Source organism: Vulpes lagopus, chromosome X, assembly GCF_018345385.1.
Source record: "Vulpes lagopus strain Blue_001 chromosome X, ASM1834538v1, whole genome shotgun sequence".
In the NCBI taxonomy this organism is placed as follows: Eukaryota; Metazoa; Chordata; class Mammalia; order Carnivora; family Canidae; genus Vulpes; species Vulpes lagopus.
Genome location: NC_054848.1, coordinates 57,135,746 through 57,159,226, shown reverse-complemented (window position 1 = coordinate 57,159,226; position 23,481 = coordinate 57,135,746). Strand labels below are relative to the sequence as shown.

At 37.1% G+C, this 23,481-nt stretch overlaps 1 long non-coding RNA gene and 1 pseudogene across 4 annotated transcripts in view; one reads left to right on the top strand and one right to left on the bottom strand.

The window, feature by feature from the left end:
- LOC121482884 overlaps positions 1–23,265 on the top strand; it is a 39,683-nt gene extending 16,418 nt beyond the window's left edge. The window contains exons 2-8 of one of the 4 annotated variants that reach the window (XR_005985653.1): positions 1,100–1,195; positions 13,687–13,898; positions 14,165–14,427; positions 14,791–14,920; positions 16,182–17,963; positions 19,180–19,230; positions 22,914–23,265. This is a non-coding gene — a long non-coding RNA (uncharacterized LOC121482884). Of the gene's footprint in view, positions 1–1,099; positions 1,196–13,686; positions 13,899–14,164; positions 14,428–14,790; positions 14,921–16,181 lie in introns of all 4 variants that reach the window. The other 3 variants (XR_005985651.1, XR_005985652.1, XR_005985650.1) reach the window with 3 other exon arrangements.
- Positions 3,006–4,263, bottom strand: LOC121482883 (annotated as a pseudogene).
- Positions 23,266–23,481: the final 216 nt, after the last annotated feature.

The window sequence follows — 23,481 nt, the reverse complement described above, 5'->3', positions numbered from 1 at the left end:
CGCCACCCAGGGATCCCAGTTATAGAGTTTTAAAAAGGGAGCTCATTAAGGTTTGAAGTTAGTTGGATAAACTTAAAGAGTGAGGTGGGTTTACTTTATTGCAGCCATATATGTAGTCCAGTTGGTTTATTTTAATGTAATTTGGTTTTTACCTCTTGGAAGTATGAAAAATGAAGAGATAAAGCCTAGCTGTTGTATTTGGCTATATGACAAGGCTGGGAAATTGTTCATTGTTAAATCTCATTACAGGCTTGAATTTTTCAAGGTTCAGGGATTGGGGGTATAATTTTGATATGTTGGCTTTTTGTATCTTTTTATTCTATCTCTGTTACAAAACAGTAGTAATGCCTTTTTAGTTTGAGATATTTATGGAACCTGTTTTGCAAGAAGGCAATAGAGAAATGTAAGTTTTATAAGAAAGCCATGACATTGCCCACTTATAGAGTTAATTATACCCTTTCCTCTTCACCTTTGTCAATGGATACCTTGATAAGCTAAAAAGTTTAGCCTCCCTGATGTAAAATACAGAGTCCAGCTGAAAAAAATATTAACATGAAACTTGAGACACTTTTTTTGGTGTACATCCATGCATCCTGGCAAGAATAAGAACCATATTAAGTGGGGCATGTCTTACTGCTCGTTTTAATTCATATCCATATTTCCTCATGGTTCCTTTTCCACCAGTATCTAAAGACATCTCCTGGTATTACTGATTGGGGGCAGTATACAAATGGCCATGAGCCTTGGAAATGTGGTCTATGCCATTGTTTCTCAAACTGAAGTAATTTGTCAGGATAAATGCCTCTTAAAGGAACATTTTCTGAGATACTAGAGAATATATGTTTTGAGGAACACTGACTTAAAGTTATTTGAAATGTAAACATGTTTTCCAGTTTTAAGGTATCTTTATTAAAGATATACAATATTTTATATAATTTATATAGGATTTAGGAATCCATGAGGATATATCCACAAACCCCAGGGTTCTTATCACCCCAAATTGAGAAACACTGGTTTATGCCTATGAGATCTTTTATTGTTACTAATCAAATTATTCTGTATTAATATACAACTATATTTATTGGAATTTATTTTAAAGGGATGAATTCTGAGCTGGTTCTGTACCCCCATTCAAGAGGAAGGATGGATCAATTTTAAGTGGATTGAAGCCTGCACTAGACAGCATCATCCAAAGGTGAATCTTGGAGTTGTATTTCAATTCATTGCTTGAGATAAAGTCTGGCATTTGTAAAATGGGATGCTCTGGAAATGTGGACATCTTCAAAATTGAAATAATCCTTGTGTTAACTCAACAAACTTTATTGGGTCACACACTGGAATAAATAATGAAACCAAAGACATGATTCCTGTTAAGGAGGATGCCAAAATGAGCAGATCATTATGGTGTTGGGCAATTTGATGTATACTATAAAAATGTTGGGAAATTCTATGGGGCACAGAGGAAGAAGAGTGGAGGAAACACAGTTACTGAATAAAGTGATGGCTAGGGGAGCACCTGGGTCAGTTTGCTGATAGAGTACATAAGCTGAGGGCTTACAAACACTAAGCCAGTAGTATTTCTTGCTTTTTGCAAATGCATTTTAATGAAGCACATATTTTCTTAAATAGTGATCACTTTTTAAGATTTATTTATTTATTTATTTATTTATTTATTGCAGAGAAAGCAAGAACATGGGGGCGGGGGCAGAAGGGAAAAAAAGAGATAAACGCAAGCATATTCCACTCTGAGCATAGAGCCTGACCTGGTTTTTTTTTTTTTTTTTTAAATAATAATTTTATTTATTTTTTTTATAAATTTATTTTTTATTGGTGTTCAATTTGCCAACATACAGAATAACACCCAGTGCTCATCCCGTCAAGTGCCCCCCTCAGTGCCCGTCACCCATTCATCCCCTCCCCCCGCCCTCCTCCCCTTCCACCACCCCTAGTTCGTTTCCCAGAATTAGGAGTCTTTATGTTCTGTCTCCCTTTCTGATATTTCCTACCCATTTCTTCTCCCTTCCCTTCTATTCCCTTTCACTATTATTTATATTCCCCAAATGAATGAGAACATATAATGTTTCTCCTTCTCAGATTGACTTATTTCACTCAGCATAATACCCTCCAGTTCCATCCACGTCGAAGCAAATGGTGGGTATTTGTCATTTCTAATGGCTGAGTAATATTCCATTGTATACATAAACCACATCTTCTTTATCCATTCATCTTTCGATGGACACTGAGGCTCCTTCCACAGTTTGGCTATTGTGGACATTGCTGCTATAAACATCGGGGTGCAGGTGTCCCGGCGTTTCATTGCATCTGCATCTTTGGGTAAATCCCAGGCAGTGCAATTGCTGGGTCGTAGGGCAGCTCTGTTTTTAACTCTTTGAGGAACCTCCACACAGTTTTCCAGAGTGGCTGCACCAGTTCACATTCCCACCAACAGTGTAAGAGGGTTCCCTTTTCTCCGCATCCTCTCCAAAATTTGTTGTTTCCTGCCTTGTTAATTTTCCCCATTCTCACTGGTGTGAGGTGGTATCTCATTGTGGTTTTGATTCGTATTTCCCTGATGGCAAGTGATGCAGAGCATTTTCTCCTGTGCTTGTTGGCCATGTCTATGTCTTGCTCTGTGAGATTTCTCTTCATGTCTTTTGCCCATTTCATGATTGGATTGTTTGTTTCTTTGCTGTTGAGTTTCATAAGTTCTTTATAGATTTTGGAAACTAGTCCTTTATCTGATAGGTCATTTGCAAATATCTTCTCCCATTCTGTAGGTTGTCTTTTAGTTTTGTTGACTGTATCCTTTGCTGTGCAAAAGCTTCTTATCTTGATGAAGTCCCAATAGTTCATTTTTGCTTTTGTTTCTTTTGCCTTCGTGGATGTATCTTGCAAGAAGTTACAAGTGGCCAAGTTCAAAAAGGGTGTTGCCTGTGTTCTCCTCTAGGATTTTGATGGAATCTTGTCTCACATTTAGATCTTTCTTTCTTTCTTTTTTTTTTTTAACACTACGGTAGTTAATTTTATTTGTTCAAGGCTCATATTGCAAGCATTAAACCAAGCATGGGCTTTGATTCTGTGAGCCCAGATTCACATATTTAGGAAGATAAAAGCAAACTGTGATCCGTGTATATGGATGAAAAACTAAAGGCTCACAGTTAATTACATCATGGTTTTAAATTTCTACAGCCTAGAAGCCAGAAGTCACAGATCTTTTAGGTCTTTCTGGATATCCCACAAGGTATCTGCACTTTTCTTGAGTGCACTTTTCTTTTCTCATCCTTCAGCTTCTGATTGATCACACTGGTTAAGCCCCGAGCGTTCAGGATACATGGAAGACTCAGGAAGACTTCGTTCTCAATACCATACATTCCCTTCACCATTGTTGACACTGGATGAATCCTGGAGAGATTTTTCAACATGCATTCAATGAGATCAGCCACACTTAATCCTATAGCCCAGTTGGTATAACCTTTTAGCTTGATGACTTCATAGGCACTTTCAACCACCATCTTATGCACCTCCTTCCAATTTTCACTGTCGTTGTCTGTTCCCATTTCTGGATTCAGTTCCTGAAGAGAAACACCTGCCACATTCACTCCACTCCACACAGCCACACATGAGTCGCCATGTTCTCCCAAAATCCATCCATGGCAGCTGCTGGGATGAATGCCAAGTTTTTCAGCCATAAAATAGCGAAATCTAGCAGAATCCAGATTACACCCACTTCCAATCACACGGTGCTTGGGTAGTCCACTTAGTTTCCAGGTAACATATGTAAGAATATCCACTGGGTTGGAAACCACAATTATGATACAATCAGGACTGTACTTGACTATCTGAGGAATAATGAATTTGAAGACATTAACATTCCTTTGCACTAGATTGAGGCGGCTCTCTCCCTCCTGCTGGCGGACTCCTGCAATCACCGCCACAATCTTAGAATTGGCAGTCACAGAGTAATCTTTATCTGCCACAATTTTAGGTGTCTGTAGAAATAAGCTCCCATGCTGTAGATCCATCATTTCTCCTTTGAGTTTATCTTCTAAAACATCCACAAGGGCAAGTTCATCAGCCAGAGACTTTTCCTAGAATGCTGATGGCACATGCCATACCAACTTGGCCAACACCCACTACAGTGATCTTATTGTTTGGGATTGCAGCCTCTTCTTCTGCAACTGGTGCAATCAGTTTTTCCTTAAGAGTTGCCATTGTGCCCCAAGACCAGCGGCTGTAAGGGACGCGCGAAGGAGACCAGGTTAGCAGCGCGCATCTCCGCCGGCGCAGGATCTGCCACATTTAGATCTTTCATCCATTTTGAGTTTATCTTTGTGAATGGTGAAAGAGAGTGGTCTAGTTTCATTCTTCTGCATGTGGATGTCCAATTTTCCCAGCACCATTTATTGAAGAGACTGTCTTTCTTCCAATGGATAGTCTTTCCGTTATCTAATATTAGTTGACCATAAAGTTGAGGGTCCACTTCTGGATTCTCTATTCTGTTCCATTGATCTATGTGTCTGTTTTTGTGCCAGTACCACACTGTCTTGATGACCACAGCTTTGTAGTACAACCTGAAATCTGGCATTGTGATGCCCCCAGCTATGGTTTTCTTTTTTTAAAATTTCCCTGGCTGTTTGGGGTCTTTTCTGATTCCACACAAATCTTAAAATAATTTGTTCTAACTCTCTGAAGAAAGTCCATGGTATTTTGATAGGGATTGCATTAAACGTGTAAATTGCCCTGGTTAACATTGACATTTTCACAATATTAATTCTGCCAATCCATGAGCATGGAATATTTTTCCATCTCTTTGTGTCTTCCTCCATTTCTTTCAGAAGTGTTCTATAGTTTTTAGGGTATAGATCCTTTACCTCTTTGGTTAGGTTTATTCCTAGGTATCTTATGCTTTTGGGTGCAATTGTAAATGGGATTGACTCCTTAATTTCTCTTTCTTCAGTCTCATTGTTAGCGTATAGAAATGCCATTGATTTCTGGGCATTGATTTTGTATCCTGCCACGCTGCCAAATTGCTGTATGAGTTCTAGCAATCTTGGGGTGGAGGCTTTTGGGTTTTCTATGTAGAGTATCATGTCATTGGCGAAGAGGGAGAGTTTGACTTCTTTCTCAATTTGAATGCCTTTCATGTCTTTTTGTTCTGACCTGGGTTTGATCCCACCACCATGAAATCACGACCTGAGATGAAATGAAGAGTTGGATGTTTAACTGACTGTGCCACCCAGGTGCCCCTAGAGTGAGTCACTATTTTTTTTTTTTTCATGGATTTAGGGTCAGAAGGAATGAGATACTGGCAAATTTCCAAGTAAGTTCTGAACTGAGAATAAGAACACCTAGTATTTGATTCTGACTTCATCCTTGATCAAATCACCATACATTGAAACTTTAGTGTCTAGGGATGGCTAATGAATTACGACAGAGACTTGATCATCTCAATCCCTGAAAATGACATTTTGTCATTTGGAAAATTGAAGGCGTTTAAGGTTTTTTTTGGCATTTCTCTTAAGGAGTTATTATGTTTTCATTTCTGACTTCTTCATTATAGAACCTTAATATACAGGATTGGAGGAAGTTTTCTGACCCTGGTTTTGTGCGTTTTTTTCCCATATCCCCCTTTAGTTTTTCTACGTATCCTTTTGTAACTTATCTACACATTTCTCTAGCCACCTCCCTAAATTGTAGAAGATAATAAGACCTAGGACTGCTATGGCTGAACATTCATAATTTCTTTTCAGGATATCTGGGCCCTGGTTAGCAAGTGTATACCTGCACGGGAGTTTTTGACTTAAGTAACGAATTTTATTTTATTTTTCTAAAAAGATTTTATTTACTAAATCATGAGAAACCCACAGAGAGAGAGGCAGAGACATAGGCAGAGGGAGAAGCAGGCTCCATGCAGGCAGCCTGACATGGGACTGGATCCCGGGTCTCCAGGATCACACCCAGGGCTGAAGGCAGCGCTAAACCACCTGGGCTGCCCTAAATAAAGAATTTTAAAAGTTGATCTGCTAAAATATTCTTATTTGTGAAAGTGTCCTGGGAGAATTTTTTTGCCAGCTTAAAGAGAAGAAAACTTATACCTCAACTGAGTGTGCTGTTCCCCAATTCTTATATGTTTGGATTGCAAAGACTATTGATGTGTATGGTTAAACAGAGCTAATGCCTTCTGCCCCAAGTCTTACAGATTGGCTTGGATGAAAACTTGATTTTCTCAATACCATAGTTTTGAGACATACTCTAGACAAATAGCACTTAACACTGGTGTCCCTAGAAATTGAACTCAAGTTGGATCTCAAGTATATGTTTGAGACTTAGGTGATCCACTGAATTTAACAAGTTAAACTTCAATGGCCATGCATCGTTATATATCATTGTATTTATGGCTTTGAGTTGGCTGCTTTTATTGGTGATTTAGGCTTTACTTCATTGCTCTCTTCCTTGACCTTTCCAAATTAGAACACTGAGATGTGGAATGTTAGGCTCCTTGTATACTCTGTACAAATGAGTTTGATAAAGAACTTTCTTTTACTATTTTGATTCTTATATTGGAAATCAGCTTTTGATTTCTTCATGTTAGGGTGAGAGATTGAAGAAAAATTTAAATTTTACCAGTGCTAGATTTCTTAGATGATGGGTAGACTTAAAAATTATTTTTTTGACCAACTTGAATGCTATTCTAGTTTCCCCAGAAATAATAGAAGCTGTGCAGCAGACCCAAGTGATACCTTTTAATTGCATAAAATATATAATTGAATGCTTGTAACTTTCAAAATAGGGATATGGCTGGGAGATCAGTGTATATTACTGGGTTTTATTATAAAATGTCTATATTACCTAATCCATAACTCTGAAAACTTTTAGCATACTATATTTTTACATTACTGGATCTTGTAAAATATCTAGATTACTTTAATCCATAGCTGTGATAACTTTCGGCATACTGTATTTTGTTAATATGCTTGCCATTTTATAGTGTAATTGGTATGCTGTTACTCATAATCTATATATCATTAGAGTTTTCCAGCCCTACATGTCTCCTTTGACTGAAAACTGGCTATAAATCACTGCCTCCGTTTTATAATGGATTGAGTAGGTCCTTCCATATGGTCGGTGGATGAACAGGAATAAGAGTTTAAGTTGCTAATTTGAATAACTTTTTGATATTATGAATTCTTAATATTTGGGCCTCATGTTTCAACTTTAAAACTGACTACAATTAAATCTCTAAACAGAAAAGAAAAAGCAAGTCTTTAGGTCAGATTTGCCTACAATGATGATACCTACTGTAGCAAAATCTGGAAAACAGAATTACCAGTTCTCAGATTCTATTTTGCTTGCTTTAAAAAAAGCACCTCAATTTGTAAGTCTTCAGAATCTATTGGCAGATTTAAAAGAAAAAACTTTCGTATTTTAGAGGCTTACAGAATGGTTTTGAAGATAGTACAGAGAGTTCCTGTATACCCTGCACGCATTTTACCTTATTGTTAACATTTTATAGTACTATGATACATTTGTCACAATTAGTGAACAAATATTGATACATTGTTGTTAACTAAAGTCCATACTCAACATTTTCTCAGTTTTTCTCTAATGCTCTTTTTATGTTCTAGGATCACATCCAAAATACCACCTTGCATCTAATAGTCATATTTTCCTTAGGCTCCTCTTAGTTATGACAGTTTCTCAGACTTTCCTTATTCTTAATGGCATTGACCATTTTGAGGACTAATAGTCAAATATTCTGTAGAATGTCCCTATATTGGAATTTGTCTGATGTTCTTCTCATGATTAGACTGGGCTTGAGTTTTTGGGAACAAGACCATAGCAGTACACTGCCATTCTTCTTTTCTCAAGTACATACTATCAATATGACATATCACTGTTGATGTTGACTATTATCATTTGGCTAAGGTACTGTTTGCCAAGTTTCTCCACTAAACATATAAAATTATTTTTTCCTTTCCCATACTGTATTTGAAGGGAAGCCACTATGTACTTAAAGAATGGGAAGTTGTGTTCCACCTCTTTGATGGTTAGGGTCTACATAAGTTATTTGGAATTCTTCTGCACAGGAAATGTGCCTTTTCTTCCTTAATTTATGTACTTATTTGATAATTAATTTATAGCAATATGGACTCATGAATATTTATATTTTAGATAATAATTCATTATTACTTATTTTTGTTCAGAGTGTTCAAGCTTTGGCCTTTGGGAGTTCTTTCAGTTGACTCATTGAACATAACCCCATCCTTATTGAGCATTTTCTTACTTTCTGACATTACCAAGATGGTCTAGGCTCATTTGTTTGTCTCTTATCCCAGTTCTAGATCTACTGTTTCTTCAAGGAGTCCTGATTCTTTTTATTGGAGAACAGTATTAGAAATCAAGATGTGAGTGTTATTTGTGCTCATTGCTCCTGGGTGTCATGGCTCCAAAACCTTCTGAGTTGATGAGACTGAGGGAATATACACATGCATATTAACCCATATGCATGTATTTATTTATATTTATATATGTAATCTTCATTTTAAGATAATCATGGGTTTATATAGTTGTTTCCAACTCTAACCCATTACCCCATGAATTGTTATAGTCTCCTCTCTTTGCTTATCTGTTACTTCCCACTCCCAGCAACCTGGCTTTGTTGGGAGATTTTTTTATGTTCATGTAGGGTAGATGAGAACATTGACAGTTGCCTCTATGGGTTGATTTAGGTAGATTTTAGCTATAGGTTGATTAAAAGCTCCTGAAACTAAAAATGACTGTTTTATGCTAACTGGTTGTCCTAGTTTTGAAACATAGAATAGGTTCCAGAAACAAACCTTTCTTAAAAACTAGGATCTATCCCAATATCCACATTTTGCCCCTCATTTTCAGATTAAATTGCTTTGATACACTTAGGTAATCTGCTCCTTGGTTATGCATTTATTTTCTCAGTTTTTTCTGATACTTAGAGTACCTTGAGAACACTGAGGTGGGAGGGAGGAGAAAGATGTGTTCTTATGTGAGGTAGGGAAAAATCCATTTAGTGAGCTCCAGCTACTTTTCCAAAGTACCAATATAAGATTCAAGGAGTAGATTTATTTCTTGGCAACATGTAATTCAAATGCAATTTTCAACAGTTTAATTTTATTTGATTTTATTCAAGCTAATGGGTCTGCTGATTTTAAAGTGTTCTGATTAATGTCACAGGTATTGCATATAGAGTAGTAGCAAAATAATATAAATCTGTATTGGGCATAATTTGAATATTTATGTCAAATATTTGAGACGCTGTTTCTGAAATCTGTATAACAAGTTTGACAGTAGGGAGCTGCTGCCTCACATTTTTCCTTTCTTCCTTCCAAAATTTATTATGAACATCTTCAGAAAAGTTGAAAGATTTGTTTAGTGAACACCAACATGTTCACCTCTTAGATCCTATAATTACTATTTTGCTGTAATTTGATTAAACTTTTAAATAAACGATTTTATTTATTCATGAGAGATACACAGAGAGAGTCAGAGACAGAAGCAGGTTCCACACAGGAAGCCTGATGTGGGATTTGATTCCTGGACTCCGGGATCATGCCCTAAGCCAAAGGCAGACACTCAACCACTGAGCCACCCAGGCATCCCATCTCTCTTGTGCTTTTTTAACGCCCTTAACCAAATTACCTTTTTAAGCTGCTGTAAGCTCTTGTGTACTGCATACCAATGCTGTATTTTTTCATATGACACAAAACCCATTTATATATTGTTTTCCTCTGTTCTTTTCTTTAAGCTCCAGGCAACAAAAGTAGTACTGCTTGCCACCAATCTGGCACTGAAATTCTTCTTTTTTAATGTAGTCATCTAGATGATCTAGACTGTTTTATGGTAAAATATAAATATGGTAAAAAATTTTATAGAAACCTCCTATACCCCTGAGTAGCCTTGCCCATATCTCAGGGGCAAAAGACCTGAACTGAGAGACAATCTGGGTTTAGGTACTGGCTACCTACTTACTTGTTGTATAAATAACATTGATGGAATCTCATCTTCAGGGCTCCCAGTTTCTTTATGTAGAGAATGAAATGTCTGATTACATGATCATAATACCCTTTTTAGCTGTGATGGTTCTGTGGCTTGGCAGTTTTGGAGTACTTGAATCAGCGGGCCAGCTATGCCACTTGGTTTTTAAGTCTAATGTATGTTGTCATTTTGTTCAGCTATGAGATGAGTGATCAGCAGTCCCAAAATTCTTGTCAATGAATAAGGAACTCTAATACATGGTTCTGTATCAGTTCCAAAATGTAACCATTTTTATCTGGCCTTAGATTCCCTCTTAGGGAAAAGGAATCTTCTTGAATATTTCATCACTATAATAACAAAACTAGAAGGCTTTGATCTAAAGCAACCATACTCTGTAAATATGGTTCAGAGTGGCTCAGAAGATCTGAGGAGACTGTGGAATAGTCATTTCCTTTTAGGTATCTTTTATTTATTTATTTATTTATTTATTTATTTATTTATTTATTTATGATAGTCACAGAGAGAGAGAGAGAGAGGGAGAGACACAGGCGGAGGAAGAAGCAGGCTCCATGCACCGGGAGCCCGATGTGGGATTCGATCCCGGGTCTCCAGGATCGCACCCTGGGCCAAAGGCAGGCGCCAAACCGCTGCGCCACCCAGGGATCCCTCCTTTTAGATATCTTAATTAGAGTATGTATAAATGAATTTGTACTTCAATCCATTAATTTAAAAATTCTTTCGGTACATTTACTTGTACATAGAACGTCCATTTATCATCATTAATGGGGTTTCAGGAAGGAGCAGACTAAATACATACAAATATGTATGAGCTGCCATGTTTAACTGGAAGCCCGAATTTGGGGATAAAGTATCTAATTTTAAATTCGATAAGGATGGGGAGCATGTTGCCAAGAGATTTTGAAGCCCGTTGGGCTCATATTGAGAACATCATAGAACACTGGTTTGGCTTCACTGTACATCTTCTCTAGAGAGTAGAGTTGAATAAGTGATCTTTCACATACTGTTGTTAGAACTTCTTTGATATTTATATAAAGGTCTTTATAATGGGAATTCCTGATCAGGAATCTGGAAGCCATACCTGGTACTTTACACACCATAACAAAGTGCCTTCAGGATTGTGAACTTGGTTTACACCTGGCTCGGTGCGCTCCTATCCTATGGTAAAGGCGACTAGCCAATTAATAAAAATGGTCAAGGCGATTGTACTGTGAGGTAATAGTGGCAATTGGTCTGCTACCTTGCATCTTGTATTTTCCACAAGAGGATGACCTTTAGGTTGTAAATTTGGTCAGCCCTTAAGATGGATATTGCTTTGACCCATATTTTCATTTCATTTTTCTGTACTTGCCTAATTCTTCTGTGATACTGCTAGTACTTGATCTTATCAGACCTTAGGGAGACCAAACAGGCTAAAGAGGAGAGATAGGAGAAGCCAATATCTAATGCTTTAGGTTAATGCTTCCAATTTCTTTTGTTGAAGATTTCTCAGCAGTTCTAGTGTCCTCCTGAGCTTTATCTTCTCAAGGAAATTCCGAGCATGTGAAACCTGAAGATTCCAAGTAGCTGTAGCAGTTTCACATTCAGCAGATCTTTCTTTTTGAGAATTTGGATAAGCTCCAAATAATTTTTAAGATGATGGCTCTCAGACCACCTGGAAAACAAAGATAGTTTGGGAAGCTCATCATTATGGGAATTCCGTCTTTAGCTTTATGGACTTAAACTTCCTGTTTAAATCTACCATTTAAAACAGCATGGACCAGTTTTTATCAAGTCGTACAGTGGTTTTTTTTTTTTGCATATCCATATGTATTTTAACTTTATAGATGAGTTTGGCCTATTATTTCATTTATTCTTCAGAGCTAGGCTCCAGTGAGGTCTGTAAGGGCAAGCACACTTGATCCCCATTTCATAAACAAAGAACGAGAGATGCAAAACAATATATTACTTCCTTTCACATCTCATAGCTACTTAGAAAAGACTGAACAAATCTATGCCTTCTGATTAGCAGGCATTGAAATTATTTCCACTTTTCTCTGGCAGACTGGTAGTTAAGTGTTGAAGATTTGTTGATGCATAGTACCATCTCAATATATGTCATAGCCCTGTTTTCGCAGGCCCAATTCTATTGTCTTTGTCTTTGTCATTTCCTTGTTTTAAAAAGTTGAGGATTGGGGTGCCTGGGTGGCTTAGTCGGTTACACCTCTGACTCTTGATTTTGGCTCAGATCATGATCTCAGGGTGATGAGAATGATCAAGTCCTACATTGGGCTCTGCACTGGGCATGGAGTCTGATTAAAATTGTCTCTCCCCTCTCCTACTACTCCTCCCTGCTCTCCTACCTCCCCCCATTCATTCTTTCTCTCAAGAAATAAAAAAGTTAGGGATCCCTGGGTGGCGCAGCGGTTTGGCGCCTGCCTTTGGCCCAGGGCGCGATCCTGGAGACCCGGGATCGAATCCCACGTCGGGCTCCCGGTGCATGGAGCCTGCTTCTCCCTCTGCCTGTGTCTCTGCTTCTCTCTCTCTCACTGTGTGCCTATCATAAATAAATAAAATTTAAAAAAAAAAAAAAAAAAAGAAATAAAAAAGTTAAAGGGTTTTTAATTTGAAGAACCATAAAATTGTTGAGAGGTAGAATAACAGGGACCCAAGAGTCTGTGTAAGCTATTTACTGGTTTCCTAGCTTTCTGTATATTGTTTTTCCTTTTGCATATATTTGCTTAGCTGTTTTACTTTTTTATTTTTAAAGATTTATTTATTCGAGAGAGAGAGAGAGACAGAGACAGAGACAGAGAGAGAGGCAGAGACACAGGCAGAGGGAGAAGCAGGCTCCATGCAGAGAGCCCGACGTGGGACTGGATCCCAGGTCTCCAGGATCATGCCCTGGGCTGAAGGCGGTGCTAAACCGCTGAGCCACCCAGGCTGCCCTTTACTGGTGTTTTATATGTCTTTAACCATTCTTGATTCCTCTGAAATCCTGGGACTCTGGTGCCCCATTTATATAAGCTGTTCAAGAAATATACTATGTAGATTGAGTAGAAAACAGTTTTGTTTACCTTGGCAATATTCTATCATCTTCCTGCTTGCCATATGAGTTACAAGAGAGAAATCCTATAAAACTAGATGGAGAGGCACTCTCATTGAGGTAGATTGTTCAGTTCTTAAAATAGTGCTTATAAAAGAAACCTGAGGCAATGTGAAGAAGAATTCTTAAAGAACTCATAGGGTCAGATCACATGGAAGCTTTTGACTTGATGGCTCACTTGGTTGAGAAACTTCTATTTTCAACTCTTAGATTTCTTGAACCTCACTATATTTTATGATAAGAATACCAGGGTATTAATAATGCACCTTAGACAAATGCTCATCAGTGGAGACTGAAGAATAAAGCACAGTATGGGAATTCTGCTGATTTATTCAGCTCTAAATTGCTCTTTGAGATGAGGGGAAGTTCAAGGAATGGAGCTGGAATGAATAGAAGAATTTGCATGTTGCTAGGCTCATAGCTAGGATAATAGAGCACTATGCAGTTCTAAATCTTCACCCCTCAATCCATCTGAAGAAAAGGCAAACACAGTTTAACTACTAGTTGCTAATTGGGAGAGACTTTCCTGGTGTTCTGCATTTCAGTAACTTATTTTTCTTTGATCTCTTCTCCAGATGTTCCTCAGAAGAATAGGCTTGTTGCTCTACAGTGTTAGTGACCCGTTCCCTTTGACGATCCCTAGGTGGAGATGGGGCATGAGGATCCTCCAGGGGAAAAGCTCACTACCACTAGGCAACAACCCTAGGCCAGGAGGTTCTACTACCAAGATTTTTCCTTGGGCCCAGGGAGGAAGATGAAGTCTCAAAACAACCACCACACATTAGAGGTGGGTAAGTTGTCTCTAAAGGCATGGTGAATAGCTATTAATTTTGATCTTGTATTACATTGCACTTAGCTTTCCACTGAGTTTGTTTCCATCATTATCAAATGTGTCTGCTATGATAAAAATAGCTTCCTTACTAACCTGGGAAGTGACTGGGTGTGAAATGGGTGAAAATGATATTAAGAGAGTAGCAGGCTGTAGGAGTTAGGATGTTTACCATGGGACTAGTGTGTGGTAGAGACTTACAGCTAAATTGTTCTTTCTTTTAGGAGAGCATGGACAGTAACTGCCATGTCTGTGACATTGATCATGGTCAGATCGTCATTTTGGATCCTTTGGTCCCCAAAGTCTTTCTTGAGGCCCCGTTGGAGAATTTTGACAATCGTTTACATACTTCAAGATACCTTAGGATGTCTTTGGGATAAAACATGAAACAAGCCGTTAGAGAAGATAAATAGGAGTTATATCATTTCTGCTGTACTTGGTGATTGATGGAGCCTGACCAGAAATGGCATAAAGTTTCTATTGTCAGGTAAGACTTTGCATACTCTAGGGTAGTGGTAAGAGAAGCTGATTAGGGGGATGTAGGCTGGAAGATGGAAATGACCATTCAGTAAGTAGTAAACTTTGATTAAATAGATTTTGTACATACTATTCAACTAAGAATAAGACTATGATTTGATGGTGTTTCTAGTGTTATTAGGCAACACATTTTTCTGTCTTTGCCATAGTTTTCTATTCTGTTGAATAAAAGCTTCAACATTATATGTTTCTAAGTGTTGTACAGGCATTTTCTATAGCTCATTAATTTGAATCTTCTCATAACTCTTGCATAGTAATACTCAGTTAATAGTTGTATATGGCATTTATATGGTTTCCTTCTCATTTTTTATAGCTCCTGATTGTTCCCTTTTTATCTACCAAATCATTGTCTCCCAAAAGCAGTGCAGAGGGCAAGAAAGTGGAACATATCAAAGGAAGATCAACATGCCTGGCATGCTAGCATTTTAGAACATCAGAATGAAGTAAGTTGTTGGTGTTGTAATCCTGTGAGTATTATTTTAGAGCTCATAGCTGTTTGTTCTATGTTTGTATGGGATGAGAGATGATAGTCTAACAGGGAGTTGGTATCCAATATGAGATCTAAGGATAACCATTAAACCTATATTACTAAATGGGTTCACTGAAGCAACTCAAAGATACTGCAGTCTGCATACCAGTTGCATTCAAGTAATTGAGAATTACCATGTCTCTTCTTTCTCTTCACTGCATAAATACTTTGCCATTCTTAGAAGCCTAAACCATAGAAACCTAAAACAAAAAAGTGTTTTTTTTGTTTTTTGTTTTTTGTTTTTTTTGCTGAAAGCGTGGCTCTTTCTCACCTTCTCTTTTGAAAGAATCTATCTGCAGTTAAGATTTAGTGTTAAAGGAAGCCCAGTCTTTGAAGCTGCCATCATACTTGTGAAGCATGTGAAAATGAAGTTAGTTTTTTAAGGGATGGGGAAAAGTGAAGATATAAAGGGAGAGGATTGACTGGGTGCTCTAAGGGTCCTTTTATAATTAGATATCTGTGGCATCTTGTTTGGTTCTTTTGGAAATCCTTGTAAAGAGTTGAAGCAGAATATTAAAAGGTACACTTTCTTTCTTGATTTTATTTATTTATTCATGAGAGAGACAGGAAGAAGGAGAAGCAGGCTCTATGCAGGGAGCCTGATGCAGGACTCAATCCCGGTACTCCGGGATCACGCCCTGAGCCGAAGGCAGACCCTCAACCACTGAGCCACCCAGGTGTCCCAAAACATTCTGTATTTAAGTCTTCTGCCATTCATTAGGTGTATGGCCTTTGTCAATCTAGAGGTTTTGGTTAGACTTGCATGTGAATGTTAAATGAAATCATGTATGTATATACAGTGTTTAGTAGTCTCTGGCCCATGGTAAGTAAAAGATAACCCAAGAAATTTCATAAATTCATTTGACACAATACAGGTGACCACTTAAATCATCTAGTGGCAGGCAGAGTTGCACGTTTTGGTTCTATTTAAGAAATTTGTAAGGTAAAGGTTTATATGTAGAAAACATCTATGTTGTTGGTTATTATAATGATTATTACTGTTAGTAATATAAGTAGTATTAGTACTAATAATAGCTTATTTTAATTATTAATGCACTTTTTGTTGTCTTCTTTTTGTGATGCTTCTCATATGCCTCTGTGTCCCTTACTGTATTTTGTCTTTACTTATTTCTTCCTCTGAATGTCTGCCTTGGCTTATCTCTTCCACTCAAAAGTGTGTATTTCTTTGCTTGTCTATTTCTTTTTTAAATCTCTTTGGTTGTCCTTCTATCTAAAGTGTGTCTTAGCCATTCCTTGATTATTTTGTTAGTTTCGTCTATGTGTATCTTTGTCTCCTTTTGTTTTTTGTTCCTAAGAGTGGTCTGTGCCTTGTCTTAGATGTCTCTCTCTAGTTTTTTCATTTTGTTTCTGATTCTCTCTGCTCTCCTAGGTCTGGCTCTTCTTTCACTGTTCTTCCCTTCATTGTCTCTGTGTCACATGCTATGTCTTTTTTGTTTATTTCTTGTTCTGCCTATACCTCTCTTCTCTTACTGTTGTGAACTCTGATTGTCTTCCCTTCCTCTTCATGTTGGTTTGACATTTCACCTTTTCCTCATTCTGGGCTTCCCTTTCTGCTTTTTCTACTCATTACCTCACATTTCTCTTTTATATGTATTTTTTTCCTGCCTCTCTTGGGGGCAGTTTTCTCTCTTTTCTCCTGATCAGTGTTTCTTTGTTCTTTGTGACTTTCCATTTCAGCATTCATCTCTGTTCTCTTCTTTCTTCTCTGCTTTCCCCCTTCTGCTTACCTTTGAGTATTTCAGCCTTTTTATGTGTCTGTGTTTACCCCCTTTGGCTTTATGGAGTCCCCTCGAGTCCTTGCATATTTTGTGCATTTCTATGGTCACATGTGTGTGTTTGTGACAGAGGGGTTTCCTAACCCCTTCCCAATAGGAACTGAGTGCCAGCTATCAAAATAAGTATTGCAGAGCTGTTCATTATGCCAGGACACCCTATGAGATGATCTAAGAACTATGATGGACAGAAAGTGGAAGGCCCATAATGGATAGAAGGCCCAACGTAAAATAAAGATGGTTTGAGACTTGTGACCTGAAGACAAGCATGGAAAACCTGTGATTCAAGATAGATGGAATCCTCAGGCTTGAGACCATCATGGCCCTGGCAGCTATGATTTAAAACGGTGGCCCTTGTTGGATAGAAGACCTGTCTGAGTTGGATGGAAAGTTCACATCTTGAGTTAAATACGAGTTCAGAGACCCAGAGTGGGAGACTGAAGGCTTAAGCATGGGGACTAATGGAATGTCTGAGACGTAAGACACAAGGTCTAAGTGAGATAAAAACCTAAGATACAAGGATGGAAGACCCCAGAGGACTCCTGCCTTTCTAGATGGACAGAAGGCTGAAGAGAAAGATATATCAAGACTAATCAGGTGGGCAGCTAGAAGCCCATGACACAGAATTCGGGAAGGAAAGAAGCCCCAAGACCAGAGGAAATCCCAAGATGAGAACACAAAACACCAGCTTTTTTCTATTCCTGTCCTCCCTACTCATGGACATTTTCAGTTCTCCCTTTCCAGTTCTTACATTTTCACATAAACCCACTTCTTGTGAGAAGCCCTTTTTGATGTTGCTATTGCCTTCAGGAGCCATATCTTGAGATTGGCAATATTATGCTTGGGCCAGTCTTAAGCCAATTTTTATCACAGTTTTGAGCCATTTATTAAGTGTTTATTTTTTAAATTTCCATTTCTCTTCATCTCTACTTCTTGAGAGAGACATATAGATAACATTGTATTTCAGTTCTCCCTTTTCCTTAGAAGCTGTAGGCTGATAAGCAAAGGCAAGCATCAGGCTGTTGGGGGAAAAAAGTGCCAGGCTATCTAGAGAAAATGTGAAGAGATGTTCCAGGCCAATGAGAAGAATTAGACAAAGAATACCCAGATGTGCCAGCCTGTTGAGAAGCACCAGCCTGCAACACCTTTCTTCTTTGCTCTTGGGTGAGCGGGATTCTTGGGGTTTGGGATTCCTAGTGATGGTTATAAAATTGGGCCTGGGACAGAGTAAGGCCCCAAGGAGACAGTTTGAACTCCCTGCTTATAGTAGTGGCCTAATAATTTGGGAGATTGTGCCAACACTGCTCCTGGGTTTAATACCCACCTCTAGGCTTAAAGGTGAGAGAATTTTGGAAGATTGAGCATGTTTAATCCTTTCCTTGATTTTTTTCCTACCTTACCATGAGAAGATAATTATAAGTAATTGAGAATATATGTGAAAACATATATTCTAACACACAGAAAACACAAGGCATTCTTATTAATACTATATTGGCAGCCATGCACAGCTAACATTTAAAGTGCACTGTCAGTTGTGAAGCATTATATAAATCAGGAGTCATCACACCCTTTCCATAAGGGTCAAATGGTAAATATTTTAGGGTTTGTGGGCCAAATGGTCTCAGACATCTTTTTTTTCTTTTACAACCCTTTAAAAAGGAAGAACTATTCTTAGCTTGTGAACCAAGTAGATTTGGTCTGGCAGCCATGGTTTTATCACCTGTGATGTAAATACCAGGGACTATATGCTGAATAATATTTTTCCTGGGTGTCTGTCCCTATGCTAGGCACTAAGGATACAATAATTATTGATGATCACATCCTGGTGACCTGAAGAAAAATATGTGAACATGCTTTGTAAATTATAGAGCACTTAAAGGTTTATCAGTTTGATTTGATCAACAAATACTGATTACATAGTAACTCTATTCTACTGTACTAGACACTATAGATTCAAAGATTAACAGAAGACTGAATAAAGTATTTTGTCAAGTCTGTAATACTACGCAGAATTGTTTGATTAGGAATTGTTTGATAAACGAATAACTCCTGTATTTGTGGCCATTGTGTTTCTGCTGCCCTGGTAATTTTAAGTAAAAATACAGTATTCCAGGTAGCAGAGAAACAAACACATGGAAACTGCTTTGAAACCATAAGATACACTACAAACAAAAGGGATTAAGCTATTGTGAGCACTTAAAATGTGCCAGATACATGCTAGGTGTTACAGATTGTCAAAGGGAGAAAGTGTTATTATGGAATTAAAAATTTCAGATCATGAAGGGCATATTAAAGTGTTTTATAAACTAAAGCACTGTATAAATACTAGTGGGTTATATGTTTATTAATCGATGAATATTAATTATCTTTTACGGTCCAGGTACTGTTTGAGTACTGTGAAATCCAAGATAATGCTCCCATGTAATAAGAGGTAGGTTTATGTCCTAGACTACTTAGATGTAAGGAATTAGATATTGTTTATTTTAATCAATCAAGACGTTACTGGGCATGTCTAAATTATCACCAGTGTATTTTCCTAGGTGACAAGAAATTAGAATGATTGAGATTGCCCTTGCACTTTCTTTCTTTTTTTTTTTTTTTTTTAAGATTTTATTTATTTATTCATGAGAGACCCAGAAAGAGAGAAGCAGAGACACAGGCAGAGGGAGAAGCAGGCTCCATGCAGGGAGCCTTATGTGGGGCTCAATCCCAGGATTCCAGGATCACGCCCTGGGCTGAAGGCAGACACTAAACTGCTGAGCCACCCAGGTGTCCCCACCCTTGCACTTTCTAAAGTGCTATATAAATGTGAGGTATTAGCTGTTTTCTGTATGAATAAAACCTTTCTGTGAAATAGGCATTTTCTCTACAAAATTCTCATTTTGTGCTTGACATCCACTATGATGAAGGTAGTATGAATAGTTATACAAACTGAGGGTTTAAATACTTGTTGAATAAATGAATATCCTCAGTTGCTTAATAGGTGAACTCATTACAGGCACTATAGAGATACACAGACTTAACATTTCATTGTGCTTACAGTTGAAAATAAAACAATATATGTTAGTGTTTTGGGAAGTCTACAGCACCGTGTAAGTTTAACTACTTATTTTCTAATTTGGTGCTGAGTAGTAGTATAAATTATATCACATTCATCATTATACTATGAAAAAAGTTGAAAATTTTTTAAGGAAGAATTGTTAACTATTGAACACTCTGAATATAATATATAAAGGATTAAATATCTGATAAATGTAAAACTGGATAATAATTGTCTATTATGTGCCAATCTCCTTGCTAGGCATTGGGGATGTGAAGATAAACCATCTTTATTGTTTCCTGGGTAGCAGCAGATAATGTATAAAATAAATTTACAAGTTTTTAAACTGCCATACATATAAGAAATACCTGCTGAATTATTTATTATTTATTGATTATTTACTTTCTTTTATCCCCAGAGATAGCAGCTGGGGATGTAAAAACTTATTATCAGAGATCTGTGTAAATTTACAAAGCCTAGTGTTCTATAAGGAAATAACTTGGCTTAATGAGTGATTACTGGTTACTTTCTATAAAAGAGCTTATTTAATAAAAACATGGGAAAAATGCCATCGTGCCAGGCAGAATGCTAAATGCTGAGCTCTGTGGAAAGATAAAATCTCAGAAATGTACTTGCTCCCAGGCCTGGCTGAAGAGATGGGAAATATTTTTAAGAAGCAGGGTGTTACAATTCTCTATCAGTCTTTAAAATGTTCAATGCTGAAGGTGGAGGTGAATTATTTCCACCTTGGCCTGGCTTGAGTCATTAAAGGAGTAAAAATAAATCACTAAGGTTTGCTTTTAAATTCATTAGATATATACAACATTTTTTATGTGGAATACATCATTCTAGATCCTAAGAGAATTGAAATGGGCCAAGTTAAGAGCGCATTAGAATAAAGATTATAGATGAAGATAAGAAAATATCATTGAGTTTTGAGTAAATATTTGAATGCTTATGTTCTGGAAGGTATTATGCTAAATAAATTCATTGAATGGGTCTGGTCCAGAAAACCCATTGACTTGTCTTGGAGATTAAAAACATAGAAAAATACGGCACATGGTTCTTTTAAAATTAAATGAAGACATTACTCCTAGTTCTAGAGAGTCCCAGTGTCACATGCTCATTGACCTAGTTTGAAGCCAGCAGACTGATAAAAGCACCTAGGGCTTACCCTTGAATTAATTAATTTACTATTCTGTTTTTATTATAAATGAATGACTTAAGATGAGAATTGAGATAAAACAACTAGTTTAAAAACATTTGCATATTGGCCTGGCTTAGAGTCAGAAAGCACCTTGAGCAATAGATTTTTTATAGATTTTCCATATTTTGTAAAAATTTATTGACTCTGAATGAAGTACTGTTCTCAAATGGTGCGCCTGAAGAAATGTAAAGGTCCTTGACCAAAATGTAATTTAATCTCATTAGTTTTTGGTGGAAACATAAGAATAAATTTAATAAGAGAATGCAGTTCTTTCATTAGTTGAAAAAACTTTTTTTTAAAAAAAAACTTTATTGAGCAGCTGTGACATTAAGACACTAAGAATAAATGATCACCTTCTCTTTGGCATGTTTTGTAGAGTGGGAATAAGAGAGGACTTTCTATTCATACAAACATCAAAGAAGGTGATGTTAAATTGGAATGGATCTGGTATGAAAGGCACTTAGTTTATTTTGGAGATTCAGTAAAACAAAACAAAACAAAAAAAATAGAATGAAATTCTTCCTTAAATGGAAGTGTCTCTTTCAAGGCATTCTCTTAATTGCTAGTCAGAAAACAAAAAAGATCATGACTGAAAGAAAGTTGATTTTTTTTTTATTAGCTTAGAGACTAGAATATAAGATGTTACTGTTCATTTCTTCATTTATGCATTCTACAGGGTTGAGTGCCTGTTATGTATAAGGTGTTTTGCTATATTCCCAGTTTGTCCCAGAGACAAGATAAAAATGAATTCTTTCCTAGAGAACATTTAAACTTTCCTTTTGGTTTGTTTTGTGGTAGGGACATGGCTCAGTGCTTAGTACCTTAATAATGTTGTGGTTTTTAATTCCTTTTCCATGTTTCTTCTAGTACTCTGGCCACTACAATAAGCAGGGTTTTCAATTGAGCTAGCTTTTTAAGTATCAGGAACTTTCCTTATAGTAGACACTTTATTTTTACCGACCCATCCCTCAGGAAAAATGGCTGTTTTGTAATAAATGTTGCCATTAAAATGGCTTTTTTTTGTATTAAATATTAAAGCCACTGCTGGGCAAGAGGAGGGATGACAACTAATTCCCAATCCCCAGTCTCACTGGTAACAGCCTTGAGAAATCACTCATACTCAGGCCACAATTGGTTTTGAAATGCATTTACCAGTTTTATCTGCTTTTAATTCTTTACATTTTACATTCTGACAAATAAACACTGCCTCAGATGGTACATAACATAATGGGAGAGACATGATTTCTCTTTTGCAACAGCTTTGCAACTTAACCTTTAGAAATCTCACCATCAAAACATGTTTCAGGAAAGGATTTCTTAGAGTGGAATTACGTCAGTGAATAAAAATAGCTTAACAATTTTACCATGTTTAATTTTTAAGAATAGAAATTGGAAATAATTGGCAAAAATTTGAGGTAAACAACAACAAAAAATTCTCAATCTAGGCCTAACTGGGTTTTGACCTTTTCTATTTTTAAATCACTCACAGAGGGTGGGATTAGGAGGAAGAGTGAAAGAGAAGGTCAAACCAGTCTCTAAGGGCAGCCTGCTTGTGCTTTGGATTGGTTTTAAGAGCATTACTACTTCCAAATCTAACTAGGGGATTGCCTTTTTTCAGTTTAATGCAATTCCAATAACTGGTCATTGTTGAGATGAAGACACAGTACTTTCTCCCCACTCATTTCTATAAGTTTTTGAGAAACATTTTTGGGCTAAATGGTTATCAACTAAATACTAATGTTTGGCTTTTAATATGTGGTATTAGCTGGATTCTGTAACACTTGTATTTTCAGGTTGGGGTTGGGGTTGGGGAATGCATTATTGGAAATTGGAAAGGAGAAAGTAACTAAAAGCCTTCCTTTCACAGTTTCTGGCATCCTAAGACTACCCCTACTGATAAGGATAAGAACATGCTGTCATCTGATTTTTATGGCATAAATGAAATTGAACAAAATGGTTTTTTAAAGGAAATTGCTTCGTCTTTACCTTTGTACCTAAAAGGGAATCTATGCCAAATACTTCGATAAGTGGGAAGATATACTTGGACTTATGAACTGATGTGAAATGCAGAACCTTTGAGCTTTAAGTGTTTTGAAGATTGAAAAATCTTACTCAGCATCAGTGACCACAAAAACAATCTAAAGCCATCTACGTGTCACAACTGAAACAAATTGGGGAATGTGTTTTCTAATGTCAAATAAAATGTACTGTTTTGAAAATTTTGTATTTTGATGTGACAAGTTCTACCTCAGTGTTCCTAGATACACTAGTAATCTCATTTTTTTTCTATCGTAATCACCCAGCTTGGATAAATGGTTTGAGGTCTCATTTGTTTATTACTTCAGTTGCTTTGGCCAGGGATACTGAGATGTACAACCTAATAGAAAGATGTGAGAAGCAAAAAAACTATTTAGGTACCAGGGTGATACAGGAGT